At 61.5% G+C, this 19,431-nt stretch overlaps 1 protein-coding gene across 1 annotated transcript in view; it reads right to left on the bottom strand.

Moving 5' to 3' along the window:
* The window catches only part of SVOP (SV2 related protein), a 243,850-nt gene extending 227,493 nt beyond the window's left edge, over positions 1–16,357 (bottom strand). Inside the window, exon 1 of the mRNA XM_075515768.1 lies at positions 16,354–16,357. The gene's annotated coding sequence lies outside the window, so the exon portion shown is untranslated. The remainder of the gene's footprint in view (positions 1–16,353) is intronic.
* Between the last annotated feature and the right edge of the window lie 3,074 nt (positions 16,358–19,431).

The following is a 19,431-nucleotide window of genomic DNA, read 5'->3' as shown; positions in this document are numbered from 1 at the left end:
ATGATATTTCAGAGAGAGTAGGAAATTGCATTAAAGGTGCTAAAATATTCCACCGGGACGATGCGCCGGTTGGGAATTAACATTTACAAAAATAACGGAGCCCCTGGGCTGCCGCCAGCCCCCAGTGTCGGCAATTGGCTCCAGAGCTTCTCATTTACGCAAGGTGACAGTGACGTCCCGCATCCCGGGGTGGCCCTGGGGACCTGCTCCCGCTGTCCTGCCCCGGGCATCCCGGAGCGCATCCGGGCTCGCCACGCTGACGAGCTCAGCCATCTCCCCCGTTATCTGGGGAGGAGGCTCTGGTGGGGACGAGAGCCCCCGGTGTCCCCGGTGCAGGTGTCCCCCTGCCACGTGAGCGTGGGTGCGGGGCCGCTGAGCCGGGCTCCGTACACATTTTTCCAGCTTGGCCAGGAGAGCGAAGCATCAATTCGCCCGTCGGCTCCAGGGCCGTGGCAGATCCCTGCGGGATGCCGTCGCCTGGACATCTCTCCCCGCGGCATCCTCTGCGGTTTCAGCTCTGAAGTTTAAATTGCTTTTCTCTATTCCTCAGTGGCCCAGACTGACAGATAAGCATCTTCTGGAGAGGGAGAAAGATGGCGTGTTCATTATTTCCTTGTATTACAGATGCTGTCATTTTAATCCTCCTGGATGCCGGGAGAAAGGCTGCGCCTGGGCACCAGCTTAGAGTCCTGCCCGCTTCCCAAATGTGGTCTCCGAAGAACAGCCTGTGGCCGATTCCTCCTGCACACAGCAGGCGAGTGCGGAGGAAAGCCCTGCTCACCACGGCGTGCCGGCAGCAGCAGGCACCATCCCCATCTGCCGGGTCCCGGCAGCTCTGGCGTGCCCGGCACGGGCGATGCTTGTTGGCGAGCACTGGTGCCGGTGCCGGCGCGGGCACTTGTGGCGCAGCCGGGCTGCCACGCTCGCTCGCGTGGGTTAGCAGTCCTCCCTCTTCTATTCATCAAGGGCATGACAGCTAAAATTCATTTGAAGATGAAGAAAGTGCCGGCTAATCCTTTCTGTGAGACAGTGATAGACTAGCGGCTCGGGAAGAATTGCACAGTAGTAATGAAATTAGGCTAAAACTGCTGGCGGATAGCAGATAATTGCCCTTGTCTGTCACGAGGAATAACATCTCCCAAATCCAACACAATGATTGTTAAAGTTGCAGGAATTTATTTTATTTTATTTATTTTATGGGTTTGGCTTTGGCTTTCCAAAGGCCTTTCCCGGAAAAAAAACCATGAGCGGGAGCTGCGTGCTCTCCTCCTCCCTTCCTCGGGCGCTTCCGCCACCTCCGCCGCTGCAGCACGTTAGCCTTGACGAAGCACCATCACCACGCACCGTCACCGTGATGCCGAGGACGCCCCAGTGCGGGACCCAGCTTGGGAGGCTGTTCCCGGGGAGCAGGAGGTGAACCAGCCGGGATGCTGTGCTGCCGCTTGGTGCCGGCACCGCAGGTTTGTGGCCCCAGCTCCCGCTGGCTTTGCCGGCAGGACCCGGTGCTTTCCACGGGCGATCCACGCCCCAGCGCTGGGGTCCTGCCTGGCCCTGCCTGGCCCAGCGGGACCTGCCCCCGTGGTGCCGGAGCCGGTGCCGGCATGGGTGCCGGTGCCAGGGTGGCCATGCAAGCCCCAGCACCACATCAGGGCTGACCATCAGCCATTTATTTTGTAATTTATGGGGGGCGGCAGGCAGCACAACGCGGGTGAGTGAGTGCGCTGGCCGGCAACTGTGATGTTTTATACGCGAGGGCTGGCACGGGTAATTTACTGCGGTCGGCAATAACATATTTCACTTTCCGTCTCCCAGATGAAGATTACTTGTGTTTGAAAGTGCCTGAACACACACTCAATTCTGCTTAAACGCTCGCAGCCAGCCGAGCGCGGATCGTCCCGGCAGCACGGCCGGCTCAGCCCTGCGCCGGAGTGGCAGGGGGATGAGGATGCAGACAGGGATGGGGATGGGGACCGGCTGGACCGTAGCCCATGCACCCACTGCAGATGCCTGCGGCGCTGGGGAAACCCACCTGCAAGCACCCGCTGCAGCGGCTGGAAATATTCAATGCACCTTCCCTGACATTTAATCCGTCCGGGCGAGGAGCTCCGTGGCATTTCCGAGAGGGGCTTGGGAAAGGTCAGGGGGTGGAAAAGGTTGGCAGGGTCGGTGCTCCCGCCTCGCCCTGGGGCTCCCCCTGGCCCCCCCGGACAGCTGCGGCACAGGCATCGCATCAGCTGAATATCGGCTGCCAGTGGCCGGTGCCGGCAAGCTGGGAAGCACCGCACGTTGTTCTGGGGGTGCCTGAGCCACCTGAGAAATGGGTCGGAACACACAGGGGGGGTCACATCTGCACCCCCGGAAAATGTCCCCATGAGATGCGGGGTGCGGAGGGCAGGAGCCGGGGCTGTGGCAGCGGGTGAGTGGCCGCAGCACCCAGTGGGTGCTGAGTGGGTGCTGCGGGGTCCTGGGGCGAGAGGAGGTGGGTAGTGGGGAGCTCCTACACCCGGTGCCATGGGAGCAGAGCCGGGTGGCAGCTTGGCAAGTGCTCAGAGGAGACGTGAAGTGCCCTGTCCCTAATGCTGGGGTTAGGCAGGAACAGCTATGAGGCTCTTTCTCCGTATCTCTTTTCTTTTTTTAAGCTAGCAGGACTAACATCCAGCCAGGCCTGGAGGACGAGGGGCTCAGAGTGATGGGGGGGACTGATGGCAGGGCTGTGCTGCCGGGGCCGTGGGGCCGTGCAGACCCCGGCTGCCCCGGACCCACCGGGGGCTCGGCTTTGCTCGGTGGCAGCCTGGTTTGGGCGCGATGCTGCTGGCACGGGGCTGAGACCGGTGCTGCCGGGGGGGTGGAGGGGAGGCAGCACGGCTGCTCGGACGGGGCCATGGGCATCCTCCCACATGGGGGACGCTCCAAGGCAAAGGCCAAAAGAGCAACGCTTGCTTTGTGGGCTTTTTAAAACCCTGGCTTGCTCTCTCCTCCCGAGGTCAGCTCTGTTCATCGCCTCCTCCCCTCATGGTGTGCACATCTGCTGGCAAAACATGGGATTTCCGCAGCTCGCTGGGCAGGGAGAGGTGTGCTGTGCCCCAAAATAATGAGGAGCCGACACTGGCTTCAGCCTCCAGAAGCAAAACTTAGTGGGGTGCTGATGCTGAGGTGTGAGCGGAGGGGATGGGGAGCCCACGTGGGGCTGGACCCCATCCAGCTCCCGCTGCCCTTGCCAAGGGCCCTGGGGAGGGCTCTGGCTGCGGGCAGAGCCAATGTGTTGGTGCCGGGAGCCCCAAGGCTGCGCTGGCCCTGCTGAGCCCCCCGGCACCCCTGGGCCCCACAAAGGGGGTGCCGGGACCAGGGCTGTGGTGCTCTGCGCACCGGCCCGGGAGCCACCACTGCTCCTGCCAGCGCCGGCGTGTCTCTCCAGCGCTCCCCGGCGTGACGCTGTCGTTAATGGATGCTAATGTGTCACCCAGCCCATTTGTCTTCATTTGGTGCCAGCCGGCGGCACGCAGGGACACAGCCAGGGCCGGGCACGCAGCCCTGCTGCCCGCACCGCACCGCTCCCAGCACAGCTCAGCCCGTCCCGGCACCGACACCGGCATGCTGGTGCGGGCACGGCCGGTGCAACCAAAACGGGCCGACGATGCCCAGCCCATTCCCACGTGCGCAGCCCCGGGAGCATCCCCAGTCGCTTTGCAGGTGTGGGGCTGCCAGCCTGAGACCCCGGCAGGGCTGGGGTGACCCACAGATGAACCCCCCCGTCTGCCACGCAGCCTGCACCTCTCTGTGCCACGCTGCCTGCTGGTCCAGCATCCCGGTGTCCCCATGCCAGCACCGGTGGGATTTCGGTCCGGGTCTGAGCTGGGGAGCAGGGAACATCGAGCCCTTGTGGCTCTGGGCTCATGGGATTAAATGGGAGCTGGGCACGGCTTTTGGGGCACGGCGAGGCTGGGATAAGATGGGCTGGCCCAGAGGCTCTGGTTGGCTCCCCATGGTCACCCGCGGTCACCCGTGGCCACCCATGGCTACCTGTCATCCTCCCGTGGTCTCTCTGCCCGAGGGGGACCGCGACGATGCCACCGCGTCCCGCCGGATTCCAGGATGGAGCCTCTCCACTGGAGCTGCTGGTGGGTAATTTCTGATTAAGGATTACTGTACCATCGGCTTCAGTTTGATTGCAGATGTTTTTAATTATATCGTATAAGATCGTATTATGTAATTGCATTTATCTGATTGAAGCCTTAATTGTAGGATCTCATAATGGTATGACTGGGTAAATATACCATTGCGTCTGTTGTCCCCCAATGAAAATTAGGTGCTTCATGTCTTTATTGCATTATCCTGGAGAGGAGTTTAAATTGGGAAGAAAGAAATTAGGAGAGAGAGAAGAGAGGAAAGGCAAGTTTGTCCTCCCAGTCCCGGCGAGCGTGGTCCCCTTCCCAGCGTGGGGACACGCGGGATGTGCTGCGGTACCCAGGCTCCGTACTGTGCCGGCTGGAGCTGCCGGTGGCTGCCGGAGCACCGGCTCCTGCCCGAGCACGGCCTCCAGCCGGGCATCCCTGCCCAGGGGCACGGCCGGGGTCCTCGTGGCATTGCTGATCTGCCGGCCCCGGCTGCCGGCGCGGGGCTGAACTGCCCTTCACCTCGGCGCTGGGCTGCAGCCGCCTGGGTTTCCTGCGGTGATTTTTGCGAGATCAATGTTGCAATTATCATTTGGTTAACGGCGGCTGGGACGATACATTAAGGGTGATTACAATTAAAGAGCAGGAGGCTGGGAAGGCGCTGGGCCGTCGCCTCGCAAGGTGGAGGCTGCAATTACACCTGATGGGGGAACCGAGCCGAACCCTCCTGACACGTTCCCCGTCAGCAGGAGCATCCTCGGAGCACAGCCGGCCCCCGGCTCCGTCGGCCTTCCATAAGCAAGTGAGAGAAGGCAGCCCGGCGCTGCCGGAGGGTGCTGGGCCGGAGGGCAGCGGGTGCTGGTGGAGCCGGGAGCACCATCGCAGTCCCCGTGCGGCCACCCCCTGCAGCCCCGCTGCTGCCTTCCGGCTGCTTTTAAAATAATCTTCTTTTTTTTAGGGGTGGAAAGAGGCACTTATGCAAAATTAATATTTCCATTAATAACGGCGCGCGGCAAAATAATTGGAAAGCCCTCCACCTTAATTGCGGGCTGCCGGATTCCCGAGAAAAGTGCTAATGAAGTGTTTGCGAGGGGCTCGTTAGCGGGGCGAGGTGGGAGGTCAAGGGCTCTGAGCCCCGGCGCGCTCAGCGCACCTCCCGCCGTCGGGGGGTCCCACGCCTTTGCACCTCCCCGCAGGAATTAAGGGAGGTTCAGGTTTTTGTCGGAGCCTTTTTTCCGGCCATAATCCGCAACATGTGGTTTGCACGGAGCCTCCTGGCTAATGGGTTTAGGATTACAGGAATATGCACAAATCCAGCGTCTCGCTGTCACTCTGCTCGGCGCGGTAAGGTGATTTCATTAGGATTTGGGTTTAGAGAAAAGTCTCTCTCTCTCTCCCCTTAATTTTATTTTTATTCAATTACATCAGCAATTCATGAAACTTCAAAGACGTGTCATCAGCGCAACCCAAATGCTGCCGGATCGCGCGCTTGAAAGAGGGGAAGAGAAAGAAAACATAAGCTGCTGCTTTAATGGAATTACTGAAAGGGGCTTTTTAATTAAAAACAAAGGTTGGGGATGAGGTCTATCCATAATTTAGTGCTGCTGGATGTAATATCTGCTGGTGGTTTAATTTTAATAAATGTATGTATTATTAACGGTGCGATCTATATTTTCCAAGCCAGAGGAAGGCCCAGCTGTCCCCACAGGTACGGCTGTCAATATTTGTGCCACGGGGCTGGGCGAGGGGACGCTCGGTGGCCACGGGGCAGGGGACGGGGACAGGGATGCTCCTGGTGTCCCCCTGGTGCCACACCGGGTGCTGGAGCCGTCACAGCCCTAACGAGTTAATTACTGGCTAGCACCGGCGTGGATTATTTAGCACGACTCCATCCCCTCTTTTTGATGATTTCCTCCTAATTAGCCTTTTTTAATGAGACGTGACCTCATCCGGCGTGCTGGTTCCTCGCCACCATCTGCCGGGAGGATGCCCGTCCCGCCCCGGCGTGGGCCAGGGGTGCCCCAAGGCCAAGGGCAGTGGCTGGGGGGACGATGGCACGCAGCGGTCCGGCTCGCTGCCCGGATGCTGCTCTCACGGGGATGGCCGTGGGGGGGGGGTCCCCGGCCCTGCACCGCTCCGGTGGGGTGGCACCCGCCCCCCCCGCCATCCCCTCTGCCAGCTGACGCGTGCTAATAAAAACAAATTAACTTGTATAAGCATTAATTTTCCCGCATCCATCCATCCCGGCCTCATTACAATGGCGATCCCAGGAGCCGGGGGTTTGGGCATATTGTAATGAGGCGCATGCGGTAGTAAAAGTCCTTCTAATAGGATTTATTTACTGTAATTGTGATTCGAGGCACAGTGCCATCGCCCAGCAAGCCGGCGGGGCCGGGGAGGAAGGGGCATCGCCACCGCTCCGCGGTGAGGCTGGAAAACTGCCGCAGCCGGGGTGGGGGAAGGCTCCCAGGGGGATCCGGGGGGTCCCACCGGACCCAGGGCACGGGGCAGGGGCTGTCCCGGCAGAGCCACCCCCTGTCCCTCGCTCCAGCAGAGGTTTCCCAGAGGATGGAGACTGTCCTGGCGATGCCAAGCTGAACAAGGACCCAAATGGGTTGGTTTTTCCCCCAAAAGCCACAGGGTGCTGCAAGGAGGGGTGGGGGATGAAGGGAGCGTGGTGCTAACGAGGCGCTGATTGACTTCCCTGCAAGACTAAATATTGGGGCGCAGCAGCCGCTGGCTGAGCCCCATTAAACCTCCCCAGCCTGATGGAGGGGATTTGCATGAAGCCGGGGCCCCTCGGCACACCCACGCCCCTGCCACGGCGGATTCACCCTGTCGGAGGGCGGCTCACCTGTGATTGCATTAAGGGAGAGGTGAAAGGGGAGAAATACCATTCAAACGAGATAATTAAAAACTCAGATTAGCAATTACAGGCGGCATGGTGTGCTGCCGGCGGGCAATGCCAGGGCCGCGGAGGGGAGCGCCCGTCCCGCCGCCCCTGCCTGCCGCGCGCCCGCCGCCATCCTCGCTGGGAACCGCCCCGGCACCCGCCATCGCGGCCGCTTGTCCCATGCTGGTGACCGGCGGCGGGGGCTGCGTGGAGCCTCTGAGGCTGGAGGGGTGCTCCAGCACGTGCCCCTTCCCCGAGCATCCCGCCGGGAGCTGCCGGGCGGGTTGTGCCGCCGTGCATTGCCAGGGGACAGGGTCACCCGTCACATTTTGGCGTTTCCTGCCGGAGCTGGGCTAGACAAGCTGCTTTCGTGGCACGCGGCTCCTCCCCGGCCCCGTGCACGGCACATCTCCATCCTCCTGAGCAGAGGCAGCTCGGAGATTTGGGAGGCGAGAGCTGCTCCGTGGCCGGAGGGATGCTCGGGTGGTGCCAGGGCCACCGCTCTTGCGCGTGGTTTGGCTGCCCGGCGCACGCGGCACCAGCACGCACCGGGGAGCAAAGCCCAGATGCCGCCAGGGCCGATCCCGCTGCCGGGGCCCGCAGTGGCGGCTCTGCTCCCGTGCCGGCACTCAGCCCGGGTACTTGTAATGCACTTCTGCTATCGGAGGTGCCCAAACCCGCTCAGCAGTCCCGGAGGAGGGAGCGGAGCCGAGAGAGCTTTTCTCTCGCTCACACTTCATTATTGTTGCTAAGGAAACCTCTTCCCGGGATCTCGCCTGGAACATGTCTGCCTCGGCGGGGCCGCACATCCATCTCGCCGAAACTGCCCTGAAAGCCGGAGCCGGTGCAGACAAAGGCCGGGACGGAGGCGGGAGGCTGCGCGGGGGCCACCGCGGCGGCGGCAGCACCACGGGGACACGGCCCTGCTTTGAACCGTGGCCAGGCGCCGGAGGGGGCCCAGCCACCCTGGCCGGCTGCGCACGGATGCACCGTATAGAAAAGTTGACGGGGATCATTATACAAGAAAAATAAATAAAAATCAAAATAAAAATCCCCTAACTACCCCCAGCTCTGGCTGGCAGCGGGATGAGGAGTTTGCGGCTGTGTCCTCCAGCACGTGGCTCCGAGGGCTGGCACCGCAGCGGGGCTGAGTGTAGCCACCGCGCTGGCCGGGGCGGCTCATCCCGCTCTCGTTTCATCCCATCATTAATTTTGCTCCCGAGCTTCTGGAGGGGGCTGATGCTCACAGCCGTGGGGCGAGCGCAGGGGCACAGCCCTGGCCCCACATCCCCCCCGCGCCCGGCTAATGCTTCCCACTGTAGCGAGACAAGTTCCCATCGTTAGGAATGGGAGACGCGCGCATTGATTTGTAGCTTCCTTTTGATGCAGCAAGAATTTATTCTTCGGGAAAGCGCTTTCTATAGCCATCCAGGGATTATTGATGGCATTGAACTCCTCGCTGCCCTCTGAATTGCAACCAGCCCCCGGTGCGGTGCCCATGGGACAGCCTGGGGGAGCCAGGACAGCCCGCTTGTGGCACAGCGATGCAGCTGGGCTCACCCCGTGTAATGACTGCTAGGAATCGGCTGCTGGGGTTTGGGAAAAATATTAACGGGGCCGGGATGGCTGTTGTGCAAACTGTTGGCAACGCGGTGCAGCCAGCACCCATCAAACCGGTGCTGCGTCTGCGTTCGTGGTGCTGCGCTGGCACCGGTGTGAGCTCGTGGCACGCGTGGCTCCGTCCCTTGTTGCGCAGCTGGTTGCACTCGTTCACGCCATGAGCTCGTTGTATGTCCCGCACATCTCTGCAAGACCCCCGCGGGCCAGGAGCAGTGTTCGAGCACAAATTCCAGGTGGGAGCTGCCAGGAGCCACCGGTGCCCTGTGTGCTGCTGCCCCCCCCCCCTTCTCCGGGGATCCTCCCAGAGCCCTGGGGGTGCCTGGCCCCGGCGGGGTCCCCTCTCCCCTCCTGCCCTCCGGCTGCGGGACTGGGTGGCCCCGTCAGAGCAAAGGTGCCCGTGGCAGCGTGCAAGCCCAGCGCCCCGTGGATCGGGGCCGTGGCAGCGCCCGGCGGTGACACATCCTCCAAAGCCCCACGCCGCGGAGGGGCCTTTTGTCTCGCCCTTGCCGAGGCGCTATCTCCTCTTCTCCTCCTCTCTATTTTTTCCCCTGCATTCCTCATTAAAGAAGACTACAGATTTCCCAGCCTGTCTCCTGGTTTTATATTGAAAAGGCTAAATGATATGCTGACACCTTAATTATACCCCATTGTCACAATGTAGCATGGAAGTGGTGTGAGTGATATGAGAAGAAAGGGCTGCAGCGTGCGTGGCAGCTCCTTTGATTCGCGGTGGCAGGTTGGGAACGACACAAACGGGGGCTCGCGCCAGCATCACCCCCGTGCGCGGCATCTGCAGCCCAACCATCCCGCCGGCCGCCGGCACGCCAAGCCCTGCCACCGGCTCCCTGGCATCAATCGATCTGTGAGGTTGGGCGGATTTGGGGGACAGGGAGGGCAAGGGGTGGTGACACTGGCATGGGGACCCTTCCGAGGCTAAGTGACGTGACCAAGGCCAGGCGGTGTGGGTGGCCCCAGCCCTCCCAAGTGCCCTGCCCGTCCCTGCGTGTCCCTGCTCTGTCCCCGGTCCCGGGCTGCTCTGCCGGCCGAGGGCAGGGGAGGATTTGGGTTGTGGTTGCCAGGAGCAGCGAGGCTACCTCTTTGGCAGAGACCCCAGCCAAGTAGAAATGTGCCAATTAAGCAATCGCTCCTGGTTAGCAGGGGCTGGGGGAATTCATTGTGCCAGGAGAGCGTCACCCTCTGCTACATGCTGTGTTTTTAAAATCAGCATCTTCCGAGCCACGGCAGCACCGGCCCCTGTCCATCCCTGCGGCTGGCCGCTCCATGCCTGGTGCCAGCTCCCGTCCTCGCCGAGGGGCTGGCAGGCGGCAGTGGCAGAGGCACGCTGTGCCCAGCTAAAAATACCCCCTCCTCCTCCTGCAAGTTTGGAGATGTTTAAATATCTCCAGGGCCTATTGTCACCACTGTCACAGGGTCGGTGGCTCTCTGTCTCCTCGCGGGCTTGGCTTTGCCTTCTCAGCAGCCTGGTGCATTGCCCCAGGGGGAGTGGGGTCCCCAAGGCTGGGTTGGGGTGCAGATGGGGTCCGGCCATGCCTTGGGGGTGGCCAAACTGTGCGGGACCCCCCAGTTCTGCGAGACCCCCAGAGGAGCAGCCTCCCGCCCGGGGTGCCCTGGCTGTACCCCGGGGGCTCCTACTGCCCCGGTGGGAGGGTGCAGGTGGCACCCCTGTCCCCTGGGAGGGGACACCACAACTGGGGGGACAGGCATGGCTCCCCGCAGCACCCGCAGTCAGGGCTGTGCTTCCCCCTCCTCCTCTTCCTCCTCCTCCCCCTCCCTGCACTGCTGCTCCTCGTCAGAAATTCATGCTCCCGTTCACTGTTACATGTTAAAAAAAACCAACTCCACTTACCAGACCCCACTGATTTGCTTCCAGGTAGGGCGAGGGGAGGGACAGCGTTCCCTGAGCAGGGGTCCCACCGTCTGCGGGGACAGTGGTGCCACCGGCTGCCCTGGCCCCCCCAAATATCTGCCTCACCGCCCGGCAAAGCCAGCGTGCGTGGGTGCACGGGGCCAGGACAGCCTGATGTTGCAGCGAGAGCACCCGGCACGTGCGAGGACAGCGGCGGTGGCACATGGGCAGCCCTGGTGGCACACGGCCGGTCCCCTGTCCCGTCCCGCATCCACTGAGGCTGGGAAAGAGGAGATGGAACAGCCATGAAATGTTTTCCATTAACAAAATGTTACCTTTTAAAATGACATGCTGTGGGAACGAGACATCAAACAGCCAGACGGATTGCCCGACTGAGAGGTACTTTTCCATATGCATTCAGCAAATGCATTTGTTTTTGAAAATGAAGTCCCGGGGGAGCGCAGGCGTGGAGCGGGGAACTTGTTCAAATAATTGTAAATGCCTTTGTACGATAAACAGTGAGCTGGCGTCGCAGAGCCGCTCGCACTCTGACAGGGTAGCGTTGCAGAGCGACACGCGACACACATCAGCGGCACACCGGATCCTGGGCACCGCGGGGCTGGCAGCTCCCCTGGCTTCCCCAGCGTGCCCCGTGTCCCCGCTCCCTGTCCCTGCTCCATGTCCCTGTCCCGTGTCCCCGCTTCGTGTCCAGCTCCCTGTCCTGCCCTGTGTCCCTGCCCTATATCTCAGCTCTGTGTCCCTGTCCTGTGTCCCTCTCCCATGTCCCTGCCCCGTGTCCCAGCCCTGCAGACGTCTGTGGCTCAAGCAGGTCACTGCAGAGCAAAGGGGGGGATACGGGCCCCAGCTCGATGCACCATGCTGGACCATGCCATGCCGTGCCGTGCCGTGCCGTGCCGTGCCGTGCCATGCCATGGGCACCCAGGCACTCCAGGGCGGTGGGTGCAGACTGGGGGACCTTCAGGTGGGGACAGACAGGAGCTGCTGCTCGGAAGGAGCCAGGAGCCAATTTACATGCAAATGTCATTATTAAACAAGGACAAGAGGAGGAATGAGCAGAAAACACCAAATACAAGGGCAGAGCGTTTTTTACACCGGATGCTTTTCAAAGTTGCTAATGAGGCATCAGCAGCTCTTTTCATCACCAGATTATTTGCTGCCTGGATTCTCCCGCGATCCCATCTCCTCCCGGGGCTGGGGCTCCCTCCTCTTCCCAGCATCACCCAGCCCGGCCGGGCGCCTCGTCCCAGCCTGTCCCCAGCCACAGCCCGGCTGGAAAGGAAAGGGCCAGGTCCCAGCCTGTCCCCAGCCCGGGAGGAAAACCAGAGCGGGGTCATAACGGCACCGGTTGCAATGAGAACGATAAAGCATCCAGTCGGTAGCTCCTCGGCCGAGCCCACAGCGCTTTGCTACGGCACATGAGGACGTGATCCCGCTCGCTGGGTCCTGCCCCATGGCCGCTGTCCCCATGCTGCGTCCCCAGCTGCCCTCCCCAGGGCTCGGCCGGGAGATGCCTACACAGAGGGATGTGCCCCTATCTCCATCACGCTTGCAATATTGCTTCATCTTCTCCTGCTGGCAGGAGGGCCCAGAAACCCTCCAGAAATGGCTTAGCCACTCAGAAAGATGCTGTCTTCATCTTCTGTGCGTTTATCCCTGTGTCCCCGTGCTGCTCGATGCAGGACGAGGACCCCGCAGGGGGACACGGGGCTGAGCCACCTCCACTCCTGCTGCGGCCACCCTGCTCCCGGGGCTCTGCCCGCTTCCCGGCAGCCCCGATCTGCTCCCGACGTGTTTATTCCTGCACGGGGCTTTGTCTGCTGCCCTTAATCTGATTTCATGCAGCTCAGGGCGGGAATGCCGCCCTGCAAAGGGGAGCCTTGGGAGAGCAAGCCGGGGGGACTCAAAGGGGGGGGTCTCAGAGGCTTCGGGGAGGACCCCTGGGGCCACTTTCCTAATCTGGTCAAGTTTCTTGGTTTCCACCCTGCAATGGAAGGGCTGGAGAGGGGCTGGAAACCTGGGAAGCAAATGGGTTACAGGGCACCTGCGCTCTCCCAACCGTCCCTGCGGTCCCCACAGCCCCCCCATGCCCCACTGAGGGACCCCAACCAGCACATCCCCAGTGGGTGACCACCTACCTGACCCTGCTCCCAGTCCTGGAAGGGGATCTGCCACCTGTGAAGTCAAGAAGGATGTTGGCACCTGGCCCAGGGGCTGAGATGAGTCCCTCAGTCTCCCTGCCCCGGGGTGCCACCAGCTCTCTGGGCAGTCAGACTGGGGGCACTCAGGGCAGCGGGATGCTTGGGGACACCCAGGGTAGTGGGATGCTCGGGGACATCGAGGGCAGCAGGATGCTTGGGGACACCCAGGGCAGTGGGATGCTCGGGGACATCGAGGGCAGCAGGATGCTTGGGGACACCCAGGGTAGTGGGATGCTTGGGGATATCGAGGGCAGCGGGATGCTTGGGGACACCCAGGGTAGTGGGATGCTCGGGGACATCGAGGGCAGTGGGATGCTCGGGGACACCCAGGGTAGTGGGATGCTCGGGGACATGGAGGGCAGTGGGATGCTCGGGGATGCCCAGGGTAGTGGGATGCTCGGGGACATCAAGGACAGTGGGATGCTCGGGGACACCCAGGGTAGTGGGATGCTCGGGGACATGGAGGGCAGCGGGATGCTCGGGGATGCCCAGGGTAGTGGGATGCTCAGGGACATCAAGGGCAGTGGGATGCTCGGGGACACCCAGGGTAGTGGGATGCTCGGGGACATGGAGGGCAGCGGGATGCTCGGGGATGCCCAGGGCACCTGAGGCCGGAGCACTCACCTGGCGATCGCAGGCCAGGAGGGAGGGCACCTCATGCCGAGGCCGGTGCAGGTGTGGGCAGCGTGCCGGCAGGCTCTGCCTGCACCAGCAGTCTTGTCCCCACCATGCTGGGCCGGTCCCATCCATGGGTGCCCAAGCAAACCCGGGAGCTGGGATTTCACAGCTAAAAAGCTGGACCCGCTTCACGTCCATCAGCAGCTGCTTTCCCTGCCCAGCCCTGCTGACGTGCTGCAAGGCAGAGCCAGAATTAAAAAATACTAATAAAACACAAAAGTAGTCAAAATAAAATAGACTTGTTACAATGAACCCAACCCGAACAAACAAACACTGCCATGATTCAATTAATGAAGCGGTTAAGCATATAATATTGTTAAGCAAAGCAAAACAGCCTTTTGATGTGTTAATCATACTTGTGCCTGGCAAAAATCACTGAAAGCAAAGAAATCTGGGCCCCCACTTTGTGGGGGAGGCGGCGGCACAGGGGCGGCAGCTGGCAGGCGCGGGGAGCGGGGTCGGGGTCCCCGGGACCCCGGCATCGCCCCTCAGCGGGGCAGCAGGATGGGGACGGAGCAGGGCAGGAAGGGGCCGGCGGGGCTGCCACTCACCTTTGCATGTCAAACACGTCCCTGATTTTATTTCAATTTCATTTAACCGAGGCAATTTCTAAGTAGCCCTGGGTCTGCGGCCGGCCGCACCGGCTGCAGCTGTTTCTCTTGAATTTTATACAAAATGTTCTCCCAGTGGGAAAGAACCAATATCGGAGATCTCGGGCAAAACCTGCCCCTGGCTTCAGCCACAAAAATAAAATAAAATGGGAGGTGTGTGGAGCAGCGGTGGGTGAGGTCCCAAAGATCGGCTGCAGGCTGAAGCATCAAGGGGACATTTCAGCCTCTGTGGGTCCTTCAGGCAACCGCCGCAGCTGGCGGCTCCCGGGGGCATTCCCACCCATTCCTTCTCAATCCCGTCGGGAATCCCAGCCCTGAGAGCAGAGGAGAAGGCTGGTGAGATGGAGGGGCTGCGCGGAGGACAGGGACTGTCCCTCTCCCGGGGGACGGCTGCTGTGGGCTCAGCCCCGTAGCAGCCACCAGAGAAGCCACTGCCCGGTCTCCGTGGCGCAGCGGCGAGGAGGGCTGATCCCTCTTGTTTAGCTCCCCAAGCCATGTGATTTATTTACCCCTCCCAGTGGGATCTCAGCCCCAGCACCCCATGGGAAGAGCTGGCAGCACCCGTGGTCCCCGCAGCACCCGTGGGGACGGTGCCGGTGCCCCTGGACCTGACCTCGGGCACGAGCGGTGCCCGGCGGGGTCCCCGGGATGGCGGCGTCCCCCGCGGCACAGCGTGGCTGCCCGCCCCCGGGCGTGCACGGCGGCCTGCCACAGATAGTGCCATAAATCACGGTGACACCTCCCCGGGGCAGGACGGGGGCGATGACAGGGACCATCCATCTGCGTGTCACCCGCGCTGAACTGCCGGGGCAGAAACGGGGCTGGGAGGGGGCGGCGCGGCGGGGCCGGGGGCTGCACCCATGGCAGCCTCCTTTGCCGGCGGCACCGCAGGGTCGAGGCCCTTGGGGTGACGGAGGTGGGAGCCAGGTTTTCCCCCTGGAAGCGATGGGGAAGCTCTGGAGGCGGCCCCACACCGAGCATCGCCCGTGCTGGGGCCAGATCCTGGCCCGGGAGGGATGGGACCCCGGGGAATCGCTCGCTCCCGCTGTCAGAGCAGCAAAACAAGAAGGCTGCCAGGCACCGGGCTGGAAGAATTGCCGTCAAATAAACAGAAAGTTTATTCAAATCATTCCCAGTGCAAATTGTCTCCAGAAACAAACTTGAAAGCGGTTCTGGAGCAATTTATTGGTTTCACAGAAGCCAAAAGCACGGGTTAATGGGGCTCAAATGGATCCCATGGGAACTGTAAATCCCTCCAAGGGGGCCGGGTGGGTGCTGCTCAGCCGTCACGACACCTTCCCTTCACCCTCCCAGCGGCAGAAATTGAATAACTGATGTGATTTGAATAACGCTAGGATTTGTAACGATATTGAAATGTAAAGATAAAAAGGAATGTAATCAAAAGCTGATGGCAAACAGTTGTTACTATGCACTTGGGGCAGGCGCGCTGCAAGGAGCGTGCCGGTGACGGGCGCGCTGCGAGCGGCGTTAATGAGCGGAGAGGGGAGGCAGCACCGGAGTCAGAAATAAGATGCAACATTTCCACCCGACTCAGCAGAGCCAGCACTGAGAGGGGGGAATTATATAAATGCAAAATCATTATCATCCCAAATCGTATCCAGAGGAATTGATTGCTTTGCTCGGGCACTCGGTGGGGCGGGGGAGAGAAGCTCGATGCCGCATCGGTCTCCCAACCTGCTCCCCACCGGCTGCCCCAGCTCTGCCGCAGCCGCACTTACCCTGCCGCGGGGCTCCTCAGCAGAGCCGCACCAGCGGAGGGTCCCCATCCCCGCAGGGTCCCGGCTGTCCCCGGGAGGGTCCCCCAGCCCCCGGCCGCCTGCTCCAGCCCTGGCGCGGGGCTGCACCGTGCCCCGTGGCTGCTGTGCCGGAGCCCGCGGCCGTGCCACCGGCAGCACCTCTCACAGGTGGGCTGCTCCTCCACGGGGCGTTGTCTTCTTTTGCAGTTTTGGGGGGGTTTGGGTGGTTTTTTTTCTTTTTTTCCTTTTTTTTTTGATAAAACCCAGCTGACACCGAGGAGGTAGGAAACTTGCTATGGCACCCATCACACACCATGGCACCCATCACACCTCTGTGGCACCCATCACAGCACCACAGCACCCATCACACTACCACGGCACCCACCACGGCACCCCCCACACCACCATGGCACCCATCGCACTGCCATGGCACCCATCACAGCACCGCAGCACCCATAACATCATCACGGCACCCATCACACTACCACCGCACCCATCACAACACCACGGCACCCTCCACACCGCCACAGCACTCATCACGGCACCACGGCACCCATCACATCACCATAGCACCCATCACAACCCCCGGCACCCACCACACCGCCGCATCCCAACACCTGGCCGCTGTTTTTTGGGAAACAAACTGCTTCTCCATCCGCAGCATCATGGTGGTGGCAGCCGAGCTCCTGCCCTGCATCAAACAGAGTTTGCTGAATGATTTCTCCTGCGAATTGCATTGAGTTTAACGATAAATTCTTCCCCGGTGTCTGCAAAGCTGGTGGCTCCTGCCAGAGCTCCCTGCTCCCGCCGCATCCCCAGAGTCCCCCCAAAGATGCTCTCAGAGAGCAAGTGCTGGAGGAGCAACATCTCCTTGGAAAAAGCCAAGCCTGGATTTTTTTCCCGGCTATACATATTTGCCCTCGCAGCCCTGCGTGCCCTTCCGCCCCGGCTGTGCTTTGGCTCCGGTGCCTCGTGCCAGCAGCGTGGGGCTGGAGCTCACCCGGCTCAGCTGCGGTGACGGCAGTGCTGCTCCTGCTTACGGCTCCATTTAATCCCTTGCGATAAATAACAGCACAAAAGACTTTCTGAAGTTCTCAAAGCTGCGTTTGCTGAGCAGCCTCCAGGCACTGTTTGTGAAGAGAGGTTATTAAATTGATTTTTTTTTTCCCCTTTACATGCTCAATGAACATTAAAATTAAAGTTCTGCTTAGTCTCCCCCTGGAGCGAGGAGGGGCCGTGGTTCAGCAGAGGTGTGCCCACGTGCCGGCACCGTGCGTGGAAACTGGAGCAGCTCTGCCACGCTGGAAGGCTGATCCCAGCGTCGCTGCGATGCGTGGGATGGAGGTTGGCGTGGCTGGAGAGGGGGGACTTTGGCCCCGAGCGTCAGGGGGCTGCTGGGACCAGCGCACACCCAAGAGAGGGGCTGGGAGCATCACGAGCTGGACCAGGGTGATGGATGCTGGGAGGGGGACGGGGCTGCCTCCGGTCCGGGATCAAACACCCCCAGTGTGTTTGGTGGCCCAACTCAGTGCCAGGCTGTGTGTCCCCCCACTGCGGCATCGTCCCCAGGGGCCAGCCCTCCTTCCAGCATCGCAGAGCAGCCACCGCAGCCGGAGCGGACCGGGCACCCGAGCGAATGCCAAGAGCCGAGAGCCAGCCCCAGCTCGGGGAGCAGCCGTGCGCCCATCGACGCGCGGCGCACGGGGAAGGCAGTGCCAGCTTAATTAGGGTGACTGATTAGTGGCGGTGCGGCAGGGAGGGGGTTGCAGGTGCCGTGTGGGAACCAGGGCCGGGGTGGCTGCCGGCCCCGCTCCTGGAGCACATCTGGCACTGGGGCACATCTGGCACTGGGGTACATCTGGCACGGGGGCACATCTGAGCACTGGGGCACATCTGGGTGATGCCCAGGGCAGATTTTGCAGCACCACAAACATCTGCCAACCCTTCAGCTGCGCAGGGCGGCAAGGGGTGATGGCGGGGAGGTGGCAGCCCTGTAGTCCCGCCGGGGACAGGGTCCTGGGGCTTGGGCTCGGGGGGGTCAGGAAGAGGCTCCCCATGGCCGCCCCTTTCCTCCTCCTCAGCCCCATCACTTCTCCTCCCACTCCAGCCCCAAGGACTCGAATCATTGCCTAATTTAGAAAAATGACGGGGAGACGGTTTTCCACTGACACAGTCACTACTGAAAATTTACTTCAAGGTTCATTGTTGGCAATGTCAAAAGTGATGAAAACCAATAAAAAGAACCAGCACAGCATGAATGTCTGGGTGACAGCGCGCGGGGGGGGCCACCCCAGCCCCCTCGCCGCAGCCTGAGCCTGTACAGATAAAAGGTAATTGAAATGTTAGTTCCATTAATATTTCAGCGTGCCCCATATCTGACAGCCGCGCTCCTCACGCTCTCCCAGCCCTGTCTTTTTAGCTCCCTGTCTGCTGGGGGAGGAGGTTTCCCGCAGCCCCAGCCCAGTGTGGGTGTTGGGCAGGGCTGGGTGACACAGAGGGTGTCCCCGAGTGGCACCAGAGCGAGGTCCCCGGCGCCGGCACGTGATGCTCGTCACCTCCCGTGGTGCAGCCCGGCTCAGCCCTGGTCCCGCAAGAGCTTGGGGTCACCCCGGCATCGGCCTCGGTGTTGGGTTGGAGATGGGCAGAGTCGCCCACCTCGTGCCACACACTGTGCACCGGCACACCGCACACCGGCACACCGCACCCCGGCGCGTCACCCAGCGCGCACCGGCACATCACACACCGTGCACCAGCACATTGCACACTGTGCACCGGCACATCTCACACCGTGCACCGGCACATTGCACACTGTGCACCGGCACATTGCACACTGTGCACCGGCACATCTCACACAGTGCACCGGCACATCACACACCGTGCACCAGCACATTGCACACTGTGCACCGGCACATCTCACACCGTGCACCGGCACATTGCACACTGTGCACCGGCACATCTCACACAGTGCACCGGCACATCACACACCGTGCACCAGCACATTGCACACTGTGCACTGGCACATCTCACACCGTGCACTGGCACATCGCACACCGTGCACCGGCACATCACACACGGGCACATCGCACACCGGCACGTCACACACCGCGCACCGGCACATTGCACACCGTGCAGACACCCCCTGCATCTGACAGAGTTTTTCATCTCTCTCCACGCCTGCCTAGCCGCATCCTCATCTATATCAAAGCATCAGGCAAATTAAATTGTTTGCAAAGTACTGTCTGCGCGTCTGTTTTATTCCTGCTTTGGGAAAACACGACGCTGCCGAGCCGCCGCGGCTGTGCCATTTTGTTGAGTTTTCCCTGTAATGCCTGTTCAAAGCGCTGCCGCCGGCCCCGCACGCCCGCCTGCCTCCCGCCATCAGGCTAAACGCTGCCGCGCCGCTGCCTGCCGTGAGCATCAAAGGCAGCGTCTGATCCCCGCGTCCGCCCCAGCACAGCCCTGACAGGGAACACGGGGAAGGCCTGGCTCGGGGAGCCTGCCGGGAATTTGGGGGGGGGGGTTACGTGGTTCCCCTTCGGTTTGAAGGCCGGAGATGGGGAGGACGGGGGGAGCGTGCGAGCAAGGCGTCCGCTCCAGGAGACAGCACAGGGGGTCCCTCCTGGGTCCCAGGGGAGAGGGAGGAGGATGCTGTTTTGGAAGGCACAGGGTGTCGG

Source organism: Mycteria americana, chromosome 13 (genome assembly GCF_035582795.1).
Source record: "Mycteria americana isolate JAX WOST 10 ecotype Jacksonville Zoo and Gardens chromosome 13, USCA_MyAme_1.0, whole genome shotgun sequence".
Lineage (NCBI taxonomy): Eukaryota > Metazoa > Chordata > Aves > Ciconiiformes > Ciconiidae > Mycteria > Mycteria americana.
Note: the sequence above shows the minus strand (reverse complement) of the source record. Positions and strands in the feature narration are given on the sequence as shown.